The sequence below is a fragment of the Hypanus sabinus genome, chromosome 7, assembly GCF_030144855.1.
Source record: "Hypanus sabinus isolate sHypSab1 chromosome 7, sHypSab1.hap1, whole genome shotgun sequence".
In the NCBI taxonomy this organism is placed as follows: domain Eukaryota; kingdom Metazoa; phylum Chordata; class Chondrichthyes; order Myliobatiformes; family Dasyatidae; genus Hypanus; species Hypanus sabinus.
In genome coordinates this window covers 144,315,008-144,338,590 of record NC_082712.1, presented here as the reverse complement: position 1 = coordinate 144,338,590, position 23,583 = coordinate 144,315,008, and the positions used below count along the sequence as shown (strand labels likewise).

Sequence of the window (23,583 nt, the reverse complement as noted above, 5' to 3'; positions counted from 1 at the left end):
ATATACTTTTTGCCCATTCACATAAATCAATCCATATCCATTACAAACCTGTTCACTTTTCCTCTTCTCTTTGAATAATTAGGAAATGGTACAACTTTCTGACCTTCATTTGAAGTCATCAATATAATAGGGTGGACGTAGCACCAATTCCAGTGATTGCTCAGCAGTGCGTTTGCCAAGGTGAAAGGGAGCTACTTATGTTCACTCATTTCTTTTCTGTCAGTTAATCAATTCTCTGCCATGCTGATATACTACTTTCAATGTCATGAGCCCACATTGTGAGTTGCTTTTTGGAAATCCAGATCTATATTTCCACTGCTTTCCCCCTTATCCATCTGTTTATTACAATCTCAGAGAATTACTACATTTGTCAAGGGGCCTTCCCCTTCTAAAAACACTTGGGTGTATGTGATAATATTCTGATACTATTTCCTTAATAATGGCCCCACTAATTTGCCAGTGGCAGATGTTCAACTAAATAGCCTTCAGCAACAGACCCATTCTCTCTCTCTTTCTTGGACAATGGAGTTACACATGCAATCTACAATTGCTCTGGAGAAGATTTTGTGGTCATTTATGGATGTTGCTGACAGTATCAGTGTTATTAAATGGGGATTTCCAGATTATTATTTTTTTTTAAAGTGGCAAGTTAATACACGCCTTGGCAAGAAACAAGAGGGAACCTCACGTACACATTGCATTCATCCTTCTAGGTGCAATGGCTGAGAGCTTTGGTTGAGTACTGCTCTTTATTTGTAATATGCTTTACAGAAGATGTTATTAATTTTTACAGTGAGGAGCAACACAAACCAAATTGACAACAGAAAGCTTTGGAACGAATTTATTCAATGAAGTTATTTGAATATACATAAAACAAAGCAGATACACAATCCAGGGACATACAGCCTTAGGCCAGATCAGGCAAGGTGCTGGCCAGTAGTGCAGACATTTTCAATGTCTTCATCTGCTGACTGCCCCAACTGGTCTTTTCTAACCGGTCTTTTCATTGACATTATCCATGTAAAAGCACTAGAGGAACTGTGATAGTAATACTTGATTATAGGTCTGAAAATAATCACAGCAGGACTCCATCCTGTTTATACTGTTATACAAATCTTGGAAATGTGAATGTGTTCTGGATATAAACAGCTGTCCATTGTCGTCTACAAGCTTGTTTGAAACAACTTGAAATGCAAAAGTCAAATACAGTTGTAAAATTTTACTAAACATTTTTGTAAACAGGACCATGAATTCTTAACATCTGCCATTTTCACTTTATGATCTGCCAGGTTGTACTTTTCATATGGCCTTCTTTACCAATTCACTTCCATTTGGTTGCAAGCAAATTTATCCTGCCTATATGTATAACTTGCAGCTAAAGGAATTCACTGTTTAGCCTCACTGTACTTCTGAATAAATGGCTCCTTCCCATTACTGAAATGTTATGTAAAGACCTCATTAATCACTTGAAAATCTGAGACTTCATCTCTATTTTAAAAAGCAAGTAACAGCTTTGACATTATTCCATCACCTTGGATTTAATGTTTGGTGGCTTAAGTTCATATACCTAACCAAGTGCTTTGTTTTATTACTTGTCAAATGTTCTCAAACTATATTGGCGACTGTGAGTACGTGACTCGATGCCCCCCACCCCAGATAGGGCACCAGTCTATCTTGAGGTTAACCCCCAGCATTTTTGCCGGTACCCATTTTCAGCTGGGTGGACTGGAGCAGTGTGTAGTTAAGTACCTTGCTCAAGAACACAACGTGCTGCCTCAGCTGGGGCTCAAACTCACGACCTTTGGATCTTTAGTCCGACGCCTTAACCACTTGGCCACACGCCACACAGAGACACTGATGTAGTCCAACTACTATATATCCACCAACAGAAAAAGGGGAGGGTGGGAGGAGGTACAAGTTAACCACCATACACAGAGCACTGCATTGTCGCTCAATGTTTTTGAGAGAAACCATGGTTTGTCAGAGTCATAGAACACCACAGAAACAGATCCCTCATCCCTTCTAGTCCATGCCAAACTAATAAATAGACTAGTTCCATTGAACTTCACCCTCCATATCCTCTCACCCATACACCTATCAAGGTTAATTTTAAATGCTGAAATCGAACAATTGTTCGACAGTCTCGTCCCATTTAAATGTTTATATATCTGGTCCCTTCCAGTAACTTACCACTACTGATGCCAGGGTTCCTTAAGGTTGTTATAGCCAGGGGGTGGTAATGGGGACAAGCTCCCACTACCTATTAAATGCTCCCAATGGCATAGACCTCAAATAGCCTCTGATGACCATGTCCAGCTCTCGGCCTTCATGTGTGGCTTAGCTACTAAGCCCAGCAGAATAGTTTCTACTGACAGGAGAAGGGGAAAAGGCAGATTATCGGTGTCTTAAAACCAGTCGCTTCAGGCAAATGGGGCTCGTCAGCTCACCCAAGAGCAGGAAAGCTCTGATCTCCAATCTCCACTGCCTTGTGGCTATACCCACTCATGGGGAAGACTTTGGGAGTAAACCCAGAGGGAAAATCTGGAGGTGGAGTCCCTACGGCAATCCTACGTTGAGTTCAATGCTGACTGGCAACTCCTGCGATGCTTCTGGTACCAAACTGTATCAATCTCTGCCACTCCTTTGGGTTCATTAGATGCATGGGGGTGGGGGGGGGGGAAAAGAGAAGTTTGGTACATGCACAACAGCTTGCTTTCCAGATCACACTGCCCAGGCTTGTGCATCTAGACTGCCAGGATGCAATAGCCGTGGTTAATTCTGATCAATGGAGACCCTCAATTCAACTGATACCAGACTCACCAACCTATAATTTCCTGCTTATTTTTAGAGCCTTTCCTAAACAATGGACCATTAGTCCCATCATGCTCAAACTTCCAATTCATGCCTTCTGTATTTAGGCTTAACATCGTTCCCCACAGAAATTCTCTATTCGCTCTGCAGCCCTGGTTACAACCCCCTGCAACCCCAGTTTTGAAACCCCCTCCTCCAATGCCATGCAGAACTAGCAAACCTACTTCTAAAGATACAAGTCCCACTCCAGTTCTGGTGAAAACTGTCCCTTTGGTACAGGCCCCACCTTCCCTGGAAGAAAGCCCAATGATCCGAAAGTCTGAAGCCCTCCCGTCTGCACCATGTCCTTAGCCACATTTAAACTGTATGATCTTCCCACTTCTGGCCCCTCTAGCACACAACACAGGTAGCAATCTTGAGATCACAACATTTAAGGTCCTGTCCTTTAACTTAGCACCAAACTCCCTGAACTCATTTTGCAGGAAGGACCTCATCATCTGTGCAACCCCTGCCATTGGTACCAACATGGACCACAACTTCTGCTTGCTCACCCACTTAAGAATGCTGTGGACTATCCAAAGTGATCATTGACCCTGATACCTAGGAGACAACATACCACTTGAAAATCTTGTTCTCATCTACATAACTTCCTATCTATTCCACTAACCATTGAATTCCCTATTCCCTGAGCCACAGAGCTGGACCCAGCGCTGGAGGCCCGAGCTGGACCCGGCGCTGGAGGCCCGAGCTGGACCCGGCGCTGGAGGCCCGAGCTGGACCCGGCGCTGGAGGCCCGAGCTGGACCCGGCGCTGGAGGCCCGAGCTGGACCCGGCGCTGGAGGCCCGAGCTGGACCCGGCGCTGGAGGCCCGAGCTGGACCCGGCGCTGGAGGCCCGAGCTGGACCCGGCGCTGGAGGCCCGAGCTGGACCCGGCGCTGGAGGCCCGAGCTGGACCCGGCGCTGGAGGCCCGAGCTGGACCCGGCGCTGGAGGCCCGAGCTGGACCCGGCGCTGGAGGCCCGAGCTGGACCCGGCGCTGGAGGCCCGAGCTGGACCCGGCGCTGGAGGCCCGAGCTGGACCCGGCGCTGGAGGCCCGAGCTGGACCCGGCGCTGGAGGCCCGAGCTGGACCCGGCGCTGGAGGCCCGAGCTGGACCCGGCGCTGGAGGCCCGAGCTGGACCCGGCGCTGGAGGCCCGAGCTGGACCCGGCGCTGGAGGCCTGAGCTGGACCTGGCACTGGAGGCCTGACCACTTGTGATTTTCCTCTGTCAGATCATCCCATCAGCCTCCCCCAGCCTCCAACCAGTATCCAAAGTGGTATACTAGTTATTGAGGGGAATGGCCACAGGGATACTCGGCACTGGCTACTTATCCCCATTCCCTCTCCTGACAGTCACCTAGTTACCTATGCCCTGCACCTTGGATGTAACTACCTTCCTTTATGTCCTGTCAACCAACTGCTCACCCTCCCAAATGATCCAGAGTTTATCTTACTTCTGCTCCAATTCTTTAGCGTGGTCTGAAAGAAGCTGCAGCTGGATGCACTTCTTGCAGGTGTACTCACCAGGGACACTGGAAGTCTCCCAGTCTTTCCATATCCCAGAGGGGAGCATTCCACTATCCTGCCTAGTATCCCCACTGCTCTAACTGTGGAATAAGCAAGAAAAAGAGAGAAAAAAATTAAATGAGAAAAACAGCCTGCGTATCTCCTCGCTGAAGGCTATGCAAGCCAAAGCATAAACTCCCTATTCTAAGACTAGCCAACTTACCCAATGGCAACTTCCACAACTGATGTTCTGCTATCAAAGCCTAATGTCTCTTTATTGGCCTTTGTACTAGGGTTTGGTTGTGTTGTTGCTAAAGCAAAGACTGATACCAAAAAGAGAGCAAAATAGAACAAAGTGTGGTTGTAATAGTGGACCCTTCAAGTAAGGGAAATAGATAGAATCCCAAAGGGCAGGTTGCACACCCAATGCCTAGTCATCCAACATCCCATGACCATCTGGAGAGGAACTAGGAGAGGAGGATTGAGAAATAAATCTAGTATCATGAATTAGGCTGCAACTATGACATGGGTAGAAGCAGGGGCAGGACTTGTTATCAGGAGATAGGCTCAAAAATTAAGCAGCTCAAGCCTGATCACCCCCAAATCATTTCCCAAGATACATACAACCAACACAGAAACAAACGTCAGGAGAGTAAACCAGCAGTTGACAAACAGGTGGGAAAGAATTGTTTCTTTTTCTGATGCTGACACCACTTCTGCAGCAGATACCAGCCAAATTGACTTGGATCTACTCTAATTTGCCTTCTAGCACAACTGTACACAGCAAATGTCATTTCATTGGTTTTTCACTCAACCCAGGAACACACAGACAGCAAAAATTCATACATCAGGATGCTCTTTATCGAATATAGCTCAGCATTCAATACTATCAGGTGGTAAACTATGTATACCTGTCTGGTCACACCCCTCTGCTGACTTCTCCTGTGGCTCCTCCCATAGACCCCTGTATAAAGGCGATTGGAGGCACTGCTCCCTCCCTCAGTCTCCAAGATGCTCTGCTCCATTTTGCTGCTAATAAAAGCCTATCGTTCGCCTCCCGTCTCCAAGAGTTATTGATGGTGCATCATTTCATCCCCTCAAAACTTATCAATAAGCTTCAAGACTTTGGCCTCAATATCTTCTTGTGCAATTGGATTCTCCAAGTCCTCACTTGTAGACCCCAGTTAATCTAGATTGGCAACATTTCCTCCTCAATCTCCATCAGCACAGGTTCACCACAATGCTGAGTTTATCCCCCTGCTTTACTCATTTAATACTTGTGACTTTGAGACTAAGTACAGCTCTAATGACATTTTTAAGTTTGATGTCATCACTGTTGTTGGCCGAATCAAAAGTGGTGACAAATCAGCATACAAGAGAGAGATTGAAAATCTGCTATGTGGTGCCTCAACAACAACCTCTCTCTCTCTCTCATGTCAGCAAGATTAGGAGAAGGAAACCAGAGGTCTTCATCAGGGGGGATCATAAGATATGGGAGCAGAATTAAGCCATTTGACCCACCGAGTCTGCTCTGCCATTCAACCATGGCAGATCTGTTTTTCCCCTCCTTAGCCTCACTCCCCAGTCTTCTCCCCATAATCTTTGATACTGTGTCCAATCAAGAACCTATCAAGCTCTGCCTTAAATACACCCACCGACCTGGCCCCCACAGCTGCACGTGACAACAAATTCCACAAATTCACCACAATCTGGCTAAAGAAATTTCTCCCCAGCTCTGTTTTAAATGGACACCTCTCTATCCTAAGGTTATGTCCTCTCATCCTAGATTCCCCCACCATGAGAAACCCCCTTTCCACATCTACTCTGTCTAGGCCACTCAACATTCGAAAGGTTTCAATGAGATCCCCCCCACCTTCTAAATTCCAGCGAATACAGACCCAGAGCCAAACATTCCTCATACGATAACCCTTTCATTCCTGCAATCATCCTTATGAACCTCCTCTGAACCTTCTCCAATGCCAGCATATCTTTTAGATGAGGAGCCCAAAACTGTTCACAATACCAGTGCCTTATAAGGCCTCAACATCACATCCCTGCTCATCTCCACAACCTCTTGAAATAAATGATAAGATTGCATTTGTCTTCCTCTCCACCAATTCTACCTGCAAGCTAACCTTTAGGTTGTTCTGCACAAGGACTCCCAAGTCCCTTTGCATCTCAGATTTTTCATTTTTCTCCCTGTTTAGAAAATGTTTATTTCTACCACCAAAGTACATGATCATGCATTTCCAACATTATTTAATTTGCCACTCTCTTGCCCATTCTCCCAATCTAAGTCCTTCTGCAACACTATCCATTTCCTCAACACTACCTGCTCCTCCACTAAACTTCGTATCATCTACAAGCTTGTCAACAAAGCCAACTATTCCATCATCCAATTCACTGATATACAGCATAAAAATGAGCAGTCCCAACACCAACCCCAGTGGACCATTACTAGCCACTGGCAGCCAACCAGAAAAAAAAGACTAGCCCTTAACTTGGCAGTGGAGTTATTGGGGCACCATCTTGATGGTGTCTCTGTAGCAAGCTATTCTTGCTTTTGCGAGGCCGATTTGCTAGCTCGATGCTCAACCCAACTTGGATTTGAACTGGGGAACCTTTGCTCTAGAGTCCGGTGCTGATATTATTGCGCCACCAAGTGGGACAGCCAACCAGAAAAGGATCCTTTTATTCCCACTCACTGCCTCCTACCAATCAGCCAGTGCTCTAACCATGATGCCAGTAATGTTCCTGTAGTACCTGAGCTCTTAACTTGATAAGCAGCCTCATGTGTGGCACCTTGTCAAAGGCTTTCTGAAAGTCCAGATATACAGCATCCACTACATCTCCCTTATCTATCCTACTTGTAATCTCCTTAAAGAATTCCAACAGATTCAGTAGGCGTATTTTCCCCTTAAGGAAATCATGCTGACTTTGTCCTATCTTGTCCTTTGATACGAAGTACCCTATAACCACATCCTCAACAATCGACTTCAGCATCTTCCCAAACACTGAGGTCAGGCTAACTGGTCTATCATTTCCTTTCTGCTGCTTTCCTCTTAAAGAGTGGAGTGACATTTGCAATTTTCCAGTCCTCTAGCAGGAATACAATGATTTTTGAAAGATCATTACTAAAGCCTCCACAATCTCTACCACTAACTCTTTCAGAACCCTAGGGTGCAGTTCATCTGGCCTGGGTGATTTATGTACCCTCAGGTCTTTCAGCTTTTCTTGAGCATCTTCTCCCTTGTAATAGTAACTGCACTCACTACTTTTCCCTCACACCTTTCAACATCTGGCACACTGATAGCGTCTTCCACAGTGAAGACTGATGCAAAAATACTCATTTATTTCATCAGCCATCTCCTTGTCCCCATTATTATTTCACTGCCCTCATTTTCTAGTGGTCCTTAAGACCTTAAGACACAGGAGCAGAATTAGGCCATTTGGTCCATCAGGTCTACTCCACCATTTAATCATGGCTAATCCTTTTTTCCCTCCTCGGCACCACTATGTCTACTTTCATCTCTTTTTTTAAAAAGTATACTTGAAAAAGCTTTTCACTATCCACTTTGACATTGTTTGCTAGCTTGTTTTCATATTTCATCTTTTCCCTCCTAATGATTCTTTTAGTTTCCCCCACACATTTTTAAAATCTTCCCAATCCTCTGCCTTCCCACTAATTTTTGCTCTGTTGTATACCCTCTCTTTTGCTTTTATTACTTTTGACTTCCCTTCTTAGCCACGGTCATACTATTTTGCCGTTTGAGCATTTCTTTCTTTCTGGAATACATCTATCCTGCACCTTCCTCTCCCCCCCCCGCCCCAAAAATCACACATTGCTGCTCTGCTGTCATCCCTGCCAGAATCTCCATCCAGTTTACTTTGGCCAACTCCCCTTTCATACCACTGTAATTTCCTTTACTCCACTGAAATACTGCTTTGTCAGACTTTACTTTCTCCCTATCAAATTTCAAATTAAACTCAATCATATTGCGATCACTGCCTCCCAAGGGTTATTTTACCTTCAGCTCTGTAATCACTTCCAGTTCATTGCATATCACCAAATCCAGTATAGCTGATCCCTCGTAGGCTTAATGACAGATTCACACTACCAGGTTCAGTAAAAGCATTACCATCAACCATCAGGTCCTTGAATCAGTGGGGATAACTTCACTTACTGAACTGTTCCCACAATCTATAGACTGTCCTGTTGGTTGTGATCTTTTATTGACTATTATGGGTCTCAGATTTACTGAGTACACCCACAAAAAAGAACAAACAAATATCTCAAGTTTGCATATTGTGATATATATGTACTTTGATAATAAATTCACTTTTAACTTTGAATCAGACGGTGAACAGTGTCCCTAGCAGACAGAGGTGATCGGGTGTGCTGGGGGAGGGTCACGAGAGATGGAAAGCAAAAGCTGCAGATACTGGAAATCAAAAACAGCATGGAAAATTCCAGAGGCATCCAGCATCAGGTCAGTAACCCTTCAATTAACCCTTCCCCAGAAAATGTGGTGAGGAAGTGAGTTATGTTTAAAGCTGCTGAAAAGGGGGGTTTTTACAAGTCTGTGAGAGTGCAGATGGAACCATTATGCTACTGGCAGGTAGAAATGGAAACATCTGATGGCACCTATGGAGAGGGGGAAAAGAGCGCTGATCACCCAGAGTCATTGACTTTAATAAGAGCCCCAGGGACAACAATGTTTTCAAATTCAAAGTAACGGACCCAAAGAGCCCTCTCAGGTTTTAATAGTATATTTACATTTTAGTGCGTTGCTTTCAGTGTTCATAATGTGGTGTCAATATTAAAGAAATTGGTGTGAGTGACACCAAACGTGGAGTTCACTTCCCCATTCAACCCCCACTGAACTCCTGCATCCTCCTACATTGCTCCTTTGCGAGCTGGAGGAATAGTACCTCGCCTTCCAACCAGACACTTTACACCCCTCAGCTCTCTGCAGAAGATGCAAGATGGTCACCACAGGAAGCTCAGAAGAAACTTGCCAATATGGAGCTGAAGTGAATTGTATACAAATATACTGAAGGGAAATTCTTAAATGCATGTCCTTTTATTCATACAGAACAGAAACAGGCCCTTCCAGCTCCATGTGCCTCGCCACCCAATTACACCCATGTGACCAATCAACCCACCGGCCATACATTGTTTGGAACGTGGGAGGACACCAGAGCATCTGGAGGAAACCCGCTCAGTCACAGGGAGAACATACAAACTCCTTACAGACAATGGCAAGTTGGTTACACTGAGGCTTTGAACACAAGGTGGGGCATAATTCAGTCCAACCAGCCTTTGCTAATGTTTATCAGTAATATATCCTATGTACCCTGGAGAGGTAAAGTAATATTTAGCAAAGTACACAGGTTTCAAACTAACAAGCAAAGCTATCCTCTGCAAATAAATTGCCTATATGTATTTTAGAGAAAGAACAGCATTACTACTAAACTGAAAGACTTCAATACAATGGGTGCACAGACATGCGAATGGTTCAAATACACAAAATGAGAGCCATTGACTGAATCATACCACAATAGTAGTATTCCCAAATCATTCACTGTAATGGGCTAGCATCGTGGAAACCAAAGACAGCAAGAGGCTTGAAGTATTGAGAGCATTTTGAATAGAGTAGAGAACATTGGTAAGGTTCAATGGCTTTTGTTCATGATAAATTTTGATTGAATAAATAAGAAAATCTATTATCATTTTGGGAACATATGTTTGTAGGGATTGGGGGTGGGGACTTATCAGTGGAAAAAAACTTTCACTTATTATAAATGCAGAGACAACATAGGAGAAAATTCACAGACCACTGGATACACCAGATATGACATTTGTGAAAGAATGTGAATACTTTTGGATCCCTTGCAGGAACTCAAAATGGACAGAGTTGAATACTTCCTTCTCTGCCAGAAACATGTGGTTCTTTGTAATGTGGTGTCAGAAGATTATCAAGCTAAGAAAAGTCCCTTTGAAAATTTACAGCTACAAAGAGTTGTTATTTTCATGGGGGGGGGGGGGAGAATTAAAAAATTATTAGCAGAGTGTAGAGAGCCATCGAATCCTCAATCACACAAGAAAGCTTATTACCTGTTGTACAACTTTTAACTGAAGTATTTCTAAGTAGCCTCTCTAGATTTATGTTGCAAATTTTACCATCTGTTTCACCATTTGGTATGCTTGGAGACATTGTACAGATGGTTTTAGAAATCTGTAAATCCAAAGCCATAACCAATGATCCCTCTAAGGTGCGTGCGCACGCATCTCTTGCTACTAGCGCGTAAAGGAATTTAAACTGCGCACGAAATATTTCATAATCGTACACAATCGCATTTACTTTTCCAGTTTCTGATGCAGGTGGTGTTGACAATATGGAGTTTGTGATGCTTTGTCTACAGATTTTAGAGCTGGCTTATTTATACTTTGAAGAAATTATCCAGTGCGCACGTCATCGGGCAAAAAAATACCTCCACAGCACAAGATTTTACAGGGAACACTACACACTACTTAGATCTTTAGCAATCTCACAACAATGTTCCCTTAAAACCAAAGAATGAGAGAAGGACAATGTTCCGACTCCTTTTAATTTACATTTTGTTCAATGGCTACTCTTAAAAGATCCTAAGCATTTGGAGACAAGATGTGGCGAATAGAATGGATTAATTGAGGCTCAAAAGGAAAAGCTGTCAATGGGGATGTGTCAGCTGGAAGTAATCTCATCTGTGGAAAACCTCGAGGAATCTTTTTTAAAGACTGAGTTTGGACTACATTCACCACCCACCTGCTGCTAGTTTTATCCAGGCTCAAGCGTTCCTATTATAGCACTATGATATTAACCACGTGGAACTATTCCCAGTATCTTTGCGCTGAAGTGTGGTAACAACAGAGGGACACTAATACCCCGTGATATTGGAAAACAGCCCCGCTTCCATTTTTCGCGTTAGGCCCCGACTAATGGTTATCATGACCGGGCCCATTGAATTGTGAAACGTCACTGGAATGACTACTCTCCGAAATCCAGGATCGCTCGGTAAACTTAAGAACTTTAGGTAAGAAGCGTACTCTAGTCAAAAATCAAGAACGGTTTAAACCCAATCTGCCTTCTGCATTTGAGTCACTAGAAATACTAGATCAGTACTCCGCATCAATTAGAAACTCTCTCTCCAATCGCGGAAAATTTCCCATCTTCATTGTAGCAGGCAAATAAATTTTGTATTCTTGAATCGTAGATAAAGTGAACAGAAGTAAATGGAAAGTCGCTATTATTGCCGCGGGAGGTAGAAACTGGAGTCCTAAATATAACACACTATATAACAATTAACATTAACGCGTGCCACGTGTTTAAAAAGATTTAACAATCGTTCCTGGGCTATGAAGTAAATACGATTCATCAGGGCGTTTCCAAAAGGCGTTGTCAGCTTAAATTCAATTAATCGGGTTATGCAGATTCCCTACCCTGGACACAAAGGATCAGACCATTTTACTGTACAGACACACATAATGTAATTATCCTCCAATTTTCATTTAAAATTAAACATTTCAGATTCGTTTGTGGCTCGCGTGATGTTGAAAGATGTGGTATGAAATGTTGAAGAGCTGTGGATAAGTGAGCGAGCCCCTAAAATCCGACACTGACACCTGCGATATTTGCATTCAGTCAGATAAACGGTAACAGTGCATTCCGATTTTCCGAGGGTAATTGTTTAATTGAACACGTTCATTCTGGATACAAAATGCACAAATAAAGCTGCAACAAAATAACCCCGAGGAACGAAGTAGTAAAAAGTTTTGCTTACCTTGAAACTACCAAATCCGTTAACTTGCTATTCTTATTTTCAAAAGTTACCATTGAGCCTGGAAAATAAACGTTGCCTTAGTATGAGCTCTACGAAAACATTCTGAAATTCTATAATAAGTTCTACAGTTCAGCAGACGGGAATGTCGAAGCCCGCAATTTCAGAGTTAACCTGCAGCCTCCTTATTAACACACCCCAAAAAAGTTTATTGCCTTGTAATACTGAAATCTGTCGCTTTTAAGAGGAAGAAATGTGCTGGGCGAACAGATAAAACAGTTGGTTTTATGAAAATCCCAGTAAATGGAAGAGCTCTTACAAATTCATCGGTCCCTCTGTAAATTTATTGGACAGTTAATTGAAACAAAGCAACCCGGAGCTCTTCACGAGACTGAAGTTACAGTTGAGTCGTGTTGTAGAAGTGAAGACATTGTGTCTTAAAGCTCTGTAGAGTCGGCAGCTGAATCTTTTCTATTTGCAGCTACTGTCAACCAGTTTGTCACAAGTGCTAAAAGACAACGCCGGTTGCACAGGTGTTTAATATTATGGGTGGGGTGAGATGAAGGAACAGAAGTTTCTGCTGCCAACTCGCAGAACGGCAGTACAGCCTTGTTCAAATTGGCCACTTAGTCTCAATGGTAAAACATCTCACCTTCACAATGTTTTCAGTTGTTAGGAGACGCAGTACTAACCATTTAATTGTTATTTCAAATAATATCAATTTTATATATCATAATGGTTTGGACTGGCTTGTAAGACAGAGAAACGTTTGATCTGTTTTATTGCCATGACAACTTTTCTAGATAATGTATGAATGTAACTAAATTGGGCTCCTGGGCAAGAGAAACCTCTGATCAGCAAATCACAAAGAGAAGAAATTCTGCAGACAAGCTGGAAATCCAGGGCAACACGCACAAAATACCAGAGGAACTCAGCAGGTCAGGCAGGATCTATGGAAATGAATGTTTCAGGCTGAGACCCTTCATCAGCACAGGAAAAGAAGGGGGAAGATGCCAGAATAAGAAGGTGCGGGAGGGGGAGGAGGACAAGCTGGAAGGTGATAGGAGAAGCCAGGTGGGTTGGGGAGGGGGAATGAAATAAGAGGCTGGGAGATGTTAGGTGAAAAAGGCAAGTGGCTGGAGAAGGAATAGGAAAGGGAGAAAGGGAAGGAAGAGGGGTCCCCTGGGTCAGGAGAAGAGGGAAGAGCAGGGAACTGAAGAAGAGAGAAAGGAGAGGAAAAAATTACTGGAAGTTGTTGAAATGGATATTCACGTCTTTAGGTTAGAGGCTACAAGGATGGAATATGAGGTGGTGCTTTTCCAACCTGACTGTGGCCTTATTGTGGCAAAAGAGGAGGCTGTAGACAGACATACACTTACACTTCTGATTGGGCAGCCAAGCACAGCTCCAATGCCATATTTAAGTTTGCTGGCGATACCTCTTTTGTAGGCTGATCAAAAGTGGTGGTGAATCAACGTACAGGAGAGATTGAGTGGTGCCACAACAACAACCTCTTCCTCAGTGTGAAACCAGACCGAGATGATTGATTCAGGAGGAGAAAACAGGAAGTCCATGAGCCAGTCCTCATTGGGGGGATCAGAGGTGGGGAGGGACGGCAAAATTAAATTCCTCGACCCTGAGCAAGAGAAAATCTGCAGATGCTGGAAATTCAGAGCAACTCATACAAAATACTTGGGTCTTGGCCCAAATAGTCGACTGTACTCTTTTTCATAGATGGTGCCTGGCCTGCTGAGTTCCTCCAGCATTTTGTATGCATTGCTTAAATTTCTCAGTGTTACCATTTCAGAGCACCTGGCCAGGGTCCAGCAAGTAAGTGCAATTATGAAGAAAGCGCAGCAGTGCCACTACTTCTTGACAAAGTCTGTGAAAATTCGACATGACATCTAAAATTCTGACAAACTTCTATAGATGCATGGTGGAGAGTAAATTGACAGCCTGATATGGAAACACTGATGCCCTTGATTGGAAAATCCTACCCAAAGTAGTGGATATGGCCCAATCCATCAAGGGTGGAACCGTCCCACCACTGAGCACATCTACATGGAGTGTTGGTGCAGGAAATTAGCATCCATCGTCACAGATCCCCACCATACAGGACATGCTCGCTACTTGCTGCTGCCATCAGGAAAAATGTTCAGGTGCCTCAGGACTCAGACCACCATGTTCAGGAACAGTTATTCCCTCTCAACAATCAGGCTCCTGAACTAGAGGGGATAACTTCACTTGCCCCATCACTGAACAGTTCCCATAGCCTATGGACTCACTTTCAAGGACTCATGTTCTTAGTATTTATTGATTAATTATTACTATTATTATTATTTCTTCTCTTTTTTGTATTTGCACAGTTTGTTATCTTTTGCACAATGGTTGTTGCCCTATTGGTGCAGTCTTTCATTGATTCTATTATGGTTATTGGATTAATTGAGTACGCCCGCAAGAATATGAATCTCAGGATTGCGTATGGTGATGTATATCTATTTTGATAATAAATTTGCTTTCAACTTTGATGTGTCAGAAAAGGAATGGGAATAGAATTAAAATAGTTGGCTACTGGGAAATTCTGCTTTTCATGGATGGATCAGAGGTGGCTGACAACAGTCTCAATATATGATGGGTCTTACCGATGTAAAGGAGGCTGCACTGGGAGCAGTGGACAGTTCCAACAGATTCGCAGGTGAAGTGTTGCTTCATCTGGAAGGATATCTTGGGGCCCTGAATGGAAGTGAGGGAGGAGGTAAATGGGCAGGGGTGTCACTTCTGTCACTTGCAGAGGTAAGTGGGTAAGTGGGGAGGGACAAATGGATAAGAGAATCATGGAGGGATCCCTGAGGAAAGCTGAGAATGGTGTGGGGGGGAGGTGTTGGTCAGATCCTGTTGAAGATGGCAGAACTAGCAGGGAATGGTGTGTTGAATGTGGAGGCTCATGGGGTGATAGGTGAGGAGAAGAGGAACTCTGTCCCTGTTAAGGCAACAGGAAGATGGGGTGAGCACGGATGTCCAGGAAATGGAGGAGATGTGGGTGAGGGCAGCATCCATGATGGAGGAAGGGAACCCCCTGTTCTTTGAAGAGATGGACATCTCTGATATCCTGGAAAGGAAAGCCTCATCCTGCTAACAGATGCTGTGAAGACAGAGGAACTGAGAAATGGGGATAGCAGTTTTATCTGAGACAGGGTGGGAAGAGTTATAGTCAAGATAGCCGTGGAAATCAGTAAGTTTAAAAAAGATATCAGTGGACAGTTTGTCTCCAAAGATGGAGACAGAGAATCAAGAAAGGAGAGGGGTGTCAGAAATGGACCAAGTGAATTTAGGGCAGGGTGTAAATTGATGAAATTGATTAGCTCAACATGGGTGCATGAAGCAACACCAGTTCAGTCATCAATGTTGCATAGAAAGAGTTGGGGGGGGCACTACCAGGGAAGGCTTGGAACATGAAACATGTTAGCTAATGTTTTAAGTAGCCAATGAAAAGGCAGGCATAGCTTCGGTTCATGCGGGGGCCCATGGCTACACCTTGAGTTTGGAGAAAGTAGAAGAAGCCAAAAGAGAAATTAAGGGTGAAGATCAGTTCTGTCAGATGGAGGAGGGTGTTGGTGAAGGAGAACTGGTCGGTGTAATGTGTTGTAACTCCAAAACATAAAACTAATCAAAAGAAAAACACAGGAGCCCAGCAGAAAGTGTCTTAGTTTTCATTTTAATTCTAGTGAGGTGGGCACTTAACACAGTGGCGCAATGATATATGCCAATCACATACTTTTACATACCTGGAATTAATTTTGTTAGCAACAAAAAATAGTTAATCAATCTCAGGTTTTGTGGTGGTTGTAGGAGTTGACTCATGTACTGCAGGAAGTAGTTCTAACAACTCTGAACACCTTTCTTCTCCAACAATTGGCTCTGGTCTCCTCAACTGATCGATGTGTCTTCCCAAGATGACATCAAACACAATCTCCACAGTGTAGGAGAGTGGTCCAGTTCTGTCCTTAATCTTTCCAAGTACCCACTTTTGGTCACCTCTGTGGTCCCTTGCCAGGACTGCAGTTCCAGGAGTGAAACACTAAACGCCCTATTTGAGGACCCCTTAATTTGTCCCAGCTGTTTATCCTGCATACTCCTTCTGAGATTGGGTTTGATGAGATCCATTTGTGAGTGCAAGGGATGACCCAGGAACAGCATTGCTGGTGAGCTGCTGGTTGTAGAGAGTGCTACATTGCGATGTGCAAGGAGAAAACTGGCAACTTCTGATTCAGTGTTAGTGTAGTGTGTTCTGCTGACATTGCTTGTAGAGAGTTCTGTAGACTCTTTCCACCAAGCCTTTTGGAGCTGGGCGGTATGGTGCAGATGTAATATGTCTTATTGCATTCATTTTCAGGAATGACTGCAACTGTTCTGCTACAAAATGTAGTCCATTGTCACTGACTAAGTGTTCTGGAACACCAGTCCTTTAGAAGAGGCTTCTCAACACATAACGGTGTACAAGGCTGTAGTAGAGCATATTGGGAATATGCTCCCGATTGGGAAGCTCATTGACTTCATCACCTTTGCCTCCAACTTCCACCCTGCCCTCAAATTTACCCGGTCCATTTCTCTCACCTCCCTCCCCTTTCTCAATCTCCTTACATCTATCTCTGGAGACAGCTTTTCTACTGATGTCTATTATAAACCAACTGACTCTCACAGCTACCTGGACTATACCTCTTCCCACCCTGTTACTTGTAAAAATGCACTTCCCTTCTCTCAATCCCTCCATCTCCGCCACATTTGCTGTCAGGATGAAGCTTTTCATTCCAAAATGAAGGAGATGTCCTCCTTCTTTAAAGAAAGGGGCTTCCCTTCCTCCACCATCAACACTGCCCTCAACCACATCTCTTCCATTTTGTGCACATCTGCCCTCACCCATCTTCCCAAAACCCCGCCAGAGACAGAGTTCCTCTTGTCCTCACCTACCACCCCACCAGCTTCTGCGTCCAGCATATACATTTGTAATTCTCTGTAACTTCCACCATCTCCAATGGGATCCCATCACCAAGCACATCCTTCCCTCCCGCCTGCCCCTAATTTCTGCTTTCCACAGGGATCACTCCCTATGTGACTCCCTTGTCCATTTGTCCCTCTCCATTGATCTCCCTCCTGGCACTTACCCTTGTAAGCGGAACAAGTGCTACACCTGCCCCTACATCTCCTTCCTCACTAACATTCAGGGCTTCAAACAATCCTTCCAGGTAAGGCGACACTTCACTTGTGGGTCAGTTGGGGTCATCTACTGTATTCGGCACTCCCAGTATGGCCTCCTGTATATCCATGAGACTCAACATAGATTGGGAGACCGCTTTGCCAAGCACCTACATTCTGTCCATCAGAAGAAGTGGGATCTCTCAGTGGCCAACCACTTTAATTCCACTTCCCATTCCAACATGTCAGTCTATGGCCTCCTCTACTGTCGCAGTGAGGTCACACTCAGGTTGGAGGAGCAACACCTTATATTCTGTCTGGCTAGCCTCCAACCTGATGGCATGAACATTGATTTCTTGAACTTCTGGTAATGCTCCCCTCACCATTCCCCATTCCCTTTCCCCTGTCTCACCTTATCTCCTTATCTCCTTACCTGCCCATCATCTCCCTCTAGTGCTCCTCCCCTTTTTCTTTTTTCCATAGCCTTCTGTTCTCTCCTATCAGATCCCCCTTTCTCCAGCCCTGTACCTCTTTCACCAATCAACTTCCCGGCTCTTTACTTCACCCCTTCCAGTTTCACCTATCACCTTGTGTTTCTTCCTCCCCTCTCCCCATCTTCTAACTCTGACTCCTCATCTACTTTTCTCCAGACCTGATAAAGGGTCTTGGGCTTGAAACATCAACTTTACTCTTTTCCATAGATGCTGCCTGGCCTGCTGAATTCCTCCAGCATTTTATGTGTGTTGCTCTGATTTCCAGCATCTGCACATTTTGTCTTGTTTGGGAACATTTCTGGCCACTTTGTAGCTCAAGCACCACTACCAAGAAATTTGTGGCCATAAATGGTCTGACAAAATCCACGTGAATCCTCCGCCAGGGCAATGCAAGCCATTCCCAGGGATGAGGAGACATGGCTCTTGGCATCTTCGGGAGATGTTGGCATCCTGAACAGTATGTGGCATGCGGCTTGATCTGCTGATCTATGTCACGCCACCAGTCAAAGCTTCAAGCTGATGCTTTCATTTTGATCATGCCTAGATGACCACTATGTAGCTTCTCCAGCACTTAAGCTCTCAGCTTGGATGGTACAACTGTCAATCTCCACAAAAGGCAACCCCCTTGAGGGGCAAGTTCATCCCAGTACTGATAAAAATGGGGGAATTGGGATTTCTGTTGCAAATACCAACTATTTGGGGTTGACATGTAGACTTGAGATAGTGTGGGTTTTTTCTAGTTTCCCTTTGGATTTTCTCTGCTGTAATAGGGAGACTTGTGGTTTGATTTAGGGAGAATGCATCATGTGGAATGTCCTCTTTTGTAAATTTTTCAGGTACAAGGAATGATTGATAAGTTTGTGGCCTAAGGTAAAGGAAATGAGTTATACAGCTTTTGTTACATGCACATGCAGTTCAACTCTTTGAGAGATTATGCAGAAAGTTTGAAGTAAATAACTCATCAAGGGTGATTGTTAAGTTTGTGGCCTAAGGTAGAAGAAGATGAGAAGAGGAGATGGCTGAGATTGGTGGTGAAGCTAGAGCTGGAGGCCACATAATTCATGGTCTGAAGTCTCTGGGATCATTGGAACCAGAATTGTTGACAGAGGGACCCACGCTCTGGACCGTCCTGGGGTCATTTGATCTGGAGCTGGTGATGCTGGTATCCATGGCCTGAACCTAGCAGGAGAATTTTGCTTTGCTCCTTGTATTCTGTCAGCCAATAAAAATGAAGTGAATCTATGATGTTAATGCATATTCAGATAGCTTAGATCTGAACAGCATTTTTAAGGTCATAACATTTCATAGTAATATTACCAACAATGCTTGCAATCAAATAGATACCAAATAATTAGAGACTCCAGGAAGTAGGTTTTAAGGAGCATCAAGAAGCATGGAATAAGCAGTAAGACCATTCAAAACTGTTTTGCTCATTGCAGTTTCAAACATACAGGCTTGGAGATGTCAGGAATGGCCAGGAGTGAAAATGAAACAGTTTCCCTACTTCAGCAAGTTAGGAACTATGAAGAATTTGAAGCTATCAACAATTATCTTGAATGTTACAATGAAAATGAAGATTCAGAGGATGCAATCATCGAAAGCATTGTATGAAGGCAGTCCATTATCTACAGTGTCTTTCTTTCAAAGTACATGGCTATGTTATATAAGGTTACGATCTACAAAATAAAAGCTGTTTTTGTGGAAAATGAATGACTTAACTGTTTGATGATCTTGTGTGTAAGTTAAAACACACTTAAATGCTTCTATCATATCTGCTTCCACCACTACCCTGGCAAACTGCTTCAGTCACCTGCTACACTCTGTAATCAAAAACCTGCCCTGCTTATCTACCTTCAACCATAGCTCCTCATCTTAAGTACTGTTCTCTTGTATTTTTGACAATTCCATCCTATGTACTTGGACCTCAAGATACCTCTGTACATCATTGCTGTTAAGGGTCCTGCTTTTAACTGTAATTAGACCCCCTAATGTCTAACACTTCACACTTGTTTGGACTGAACTCTGTCATTTCCCCACCCATATCTGAAACTGATCTATATTCTTTTGTATCCTTTGACAGCCTTTTATACTTTCCACAACTCTACCAATCTTTGTGATGTCTGCAAACTTACTAGCCCACACGTCTACACTTTTATCCAGGTCATTTATATACATATCACAAGCAACAGATGTCACCACACTGATCCCTGGGGAGCACCACGAGTCACAGACCTCCAATGCACTGGTCAGGCTGATTGCTGACTAAGTTGGATAGATTTGAAGACATTCCATATTGATTTTGCTTGTCAAAGCAAAAGGTTTATGAAGTTGAATGGAAAATTTCTGAATATTAATCAGAATCAGAATCAGGTTTATTATCACTGGCATGTGACGTGAAATTTGTTAACTTAGTAGCAGCAGTTCAATGAAATACATAATATAGAAGAGAAAAATAATAAATAAGTAAATCAATTACAGTCTACATATATTGAATAGATTAAAAATACAAAAAAAAAACAAAAATGTTGTATATTTTAAAAATGAAGTAGTGTCCAAGGGATCAACGTCCATTTAGGAATCGGATGGCAGAGGGGAAGAAGCTATTCCTGAATCACTGAGTGTGTGCCTTCAGGCTTCTGTACCTCCTACTTGATGGTAACAGTGAGAAAAGGGCATTCCCTATGTGCTGGAGGTTCTCAATAATGGACGCTGGCTTTTTGAGACACTACTCCCTGAAGATGTCCTGGATGCTTTGTAGGCAAGTACCCAAGATGGAGCTGACTAGATTTACAACCTTCTGCAGCTTCTTTTGGTCCTTGCAGTAGCCCCTCCATACCAGACAGTGATGCAGCCTGTCAGAATGCTCTCCACCATATATCTATAGAAGTTTTTGAGAGTATTTGTTAAATGGTTATATGCTGAAAAACTGACAAAGCTGATGGAAGTCTTCAAATGTTGCATTGCCCTGTTTCCAAAACCTTGAGAACTGCACTCAGTAACCACTTTATTAGATACACCTGCATACATGCCTGTTAATGAAAATATCTACTCAACCAGTCATGCGGCAGCAATTCAATGCATAAAAGCAGTCAGACATGGTCATGAGGTTCAGTTTCTGTTCACACCAAACATCAAAATGGGAGAAGGAATGTGATCTAAGTGACTATGACTGGGGAATAATGGCTGGTGCCAGAAGGGGTGGTTTGAGTATCTCAGAATCTGCTGATCTCCTGGATTATCATGCACAACAATATCTAGAATTTACAGAGAATGTTGTGGAGATCCAGAGAGTGGCAGTTCTGAAGGCAGAAACACTTTGTTAATGAGAGAGGTCGGAAGAGATTAGCCGCACTGGTTCAAGCTGACACACCTTCAGATAACCACACATTACCACTGTATGTGCAGAAGGGGATCTCTGAATGTACAACATGTCAAACAACAAGTCAACATGTACCTCCTTAATAGGTACAGGAGGTACCTAATAAAGTGGCTACTGACTGGCACTACAAAATACCAGTCGTGGGGCTTTATTCGTGATTTGATAATGCAATAAGTTGCAGAATGAGAAGTCCATGTAGCAAACTAATAACAGTCAGGGTCAATTATAATAATTAATCAGTACCATACTATATAGTTAACCTTGTGCAGCTACTTAACGGTAAAGTTCAAAACTGTGATTCAGATCAAACAACGTTTAGACTTAAAAGTAGATGGCAGTGTGGGGAAGTCCAATCATGGCCTTTAGTCTGCAAAGCCAGCTCTTTGTTCCCAGGACCTTTTGGATATGATTAGTCGTATCTTGGTGAATGAAGCAAACTCAATTTTGCTCTGCGAGGTATTCTGGAACCACTGACAGGACTTCACAGGCTGTCTTCTTGTCACTGGATCTATTCTTATGAAAGTGGACTTTGCAAATCAAGTTAAGAGCACCTCAATCCGTGTAAGTTCTCAGCTGCAGGGGGTGGGTACGCTGGATGCAGCTGTTACTTCATCAGTCATGACGGATGAGTCCCACAGGCAAATCCATTACTGGCACGAGCTATACCACTAATGAAAAAATAGCTGCATCATATTAAATGCCACAATAGCTCTGAAGCCTGCATCAGCGGAGGAGCGTGTACTACGGTAGCGTAGCATTTAGTCCAATGCTATTACAGCTGGGGGCGTCAGGGTTCAGAGTTCAATTCCAGCACTGTCTGTAAGAAGTTTGTATGTTCTCCCAGTAACTGCATGGTTTTCCTCTGGGTGCTCTGGTTTCCTCCCACAGTCCAAAGACACACCAGTTACTAGGTTTATTTGTGATTATAAATTGTCCTGTGATTAGGCTGGGGTTAAATAGGTGGGTAGCTGGCTCTTTGGGCTGGAAGGACCTATTCCACGCTACATCTTTAAAATAAAAAATAAAATAAAGGAAGGATAAATATCATACCCCTTCTTCATGTTCAGATATCATACTCCCAAATCATTGATGTAATTCTTAATTTGAAGCAACATGAATCAGTAATGCATTTTCTAAATGATGTAGAGACAGCTCTCTTAAATATTAACTTGACATCTATTTCAAGCAGAAGAGTTTGTATGTGTTTAATCCAAAATTGGAAATGTGCGTGATGTGTAAAATTAGTTGTAAACACTAAATATTTGGCCCACTTACCCTTCTCCAGCACTCATTGCTATCAACAATATATGGTTTTCACTTGCAAATTATTTTGTAACAAATTTGAGATCTTTTAAGCTGGGGTAAAGTTGCTGGGATTTTAGGTAAGACATCATTCACAAATCATGAACAGGTATAAGTAACAATTTAGCATACAGGAGGGACCAGATACCTGGACGTTGAATAATGTAGCACTGATTTTCAGATTTGGGTATCTGAATTCAGATATTTACAGACAGCAAGCTGAGATGTAGTCATGCTTTGTGAATGACAATATTTGAAAAATTGAACCAAGGACCTTCTGGTCTCGTACATGCTAGCACTCAAAGTTCAAAGTTCATTTCATTGTCATAGTACAGCATTGTGGGCCAAAGCACCTGTATTGTGCTGTAGGTTTTCAATGTTTCTATGTACACTCATCAAACCTTTGTGAACAGAATGATGTCATTCATCTTCCAATGACATCATTCTGGGTGACAATATTCTGGGTCACCCAGAAAAAAACAACATAGAAGCAAAGAAGGAAAAAAGTTAACTCCATGGCGTTATTGCAATGCAGAATCTATAATATGCTTTGGAACTCTGGGTAATGTCTTGGATCAGAGGAAGTGTTTTAACCAAGAAGGACAATCTGTTCAATTATGTGCTCTGACTTTGCTTAGGTTCTGAATTTGCCTTCAAGATTCTTTGGAAGAATACACCACAGAAGGCTTTTCACTGCTGCTTCAAAGTAACAAGAAAACTTAAACCAGATTACTGTAAAATAGCCTGGTGCTAATGATTTACTATCCTCAGTCTATTTTCTAGCTCTTATTTTTCTACCTCTCATCCCTTTCAGAGCTTGTACTGCATCTGTCAGGACCAATGCTTTGGAATAAAAGCACCATAATTTTGGCAACCGATATACAAAAATGACAAATCAAGCATATAGCATCTGGTGGACTTAAGGGCTGGTTATTACCAAGCAAGGAATCTCTCACTGCAGGATTATCACATCAGAGTTTAAAATTCGACCCTTTACCAGTTGCTACAATGACCAATGAACCCTCTCCTCGTATTTAT

At 43.1% G+C, this 23,583-nt stretch overlaps 1 long non-coding RNA gene across 1 annotated transcript in view; it reads right to left on the bottom strand.

The window, feature by feature from the left end:
* LOC132397294 (uncharacterized) overlaps nt 1–23,583 on the bottom strand; it is a 47,027-nt gene that overhangs the window by 13,403 nt on the left and 10,041 nt on the right. The window contains exon 2 of the long non-coding RNA XR_009513330.1: nt 12,181–12,238. This is a non-coding gene — a long non-coding RNA (uncharacterized LOC132397294). The remainder of the gene's footprint in view (nt 1–12,180; nt 12,239–23,583) is intronic.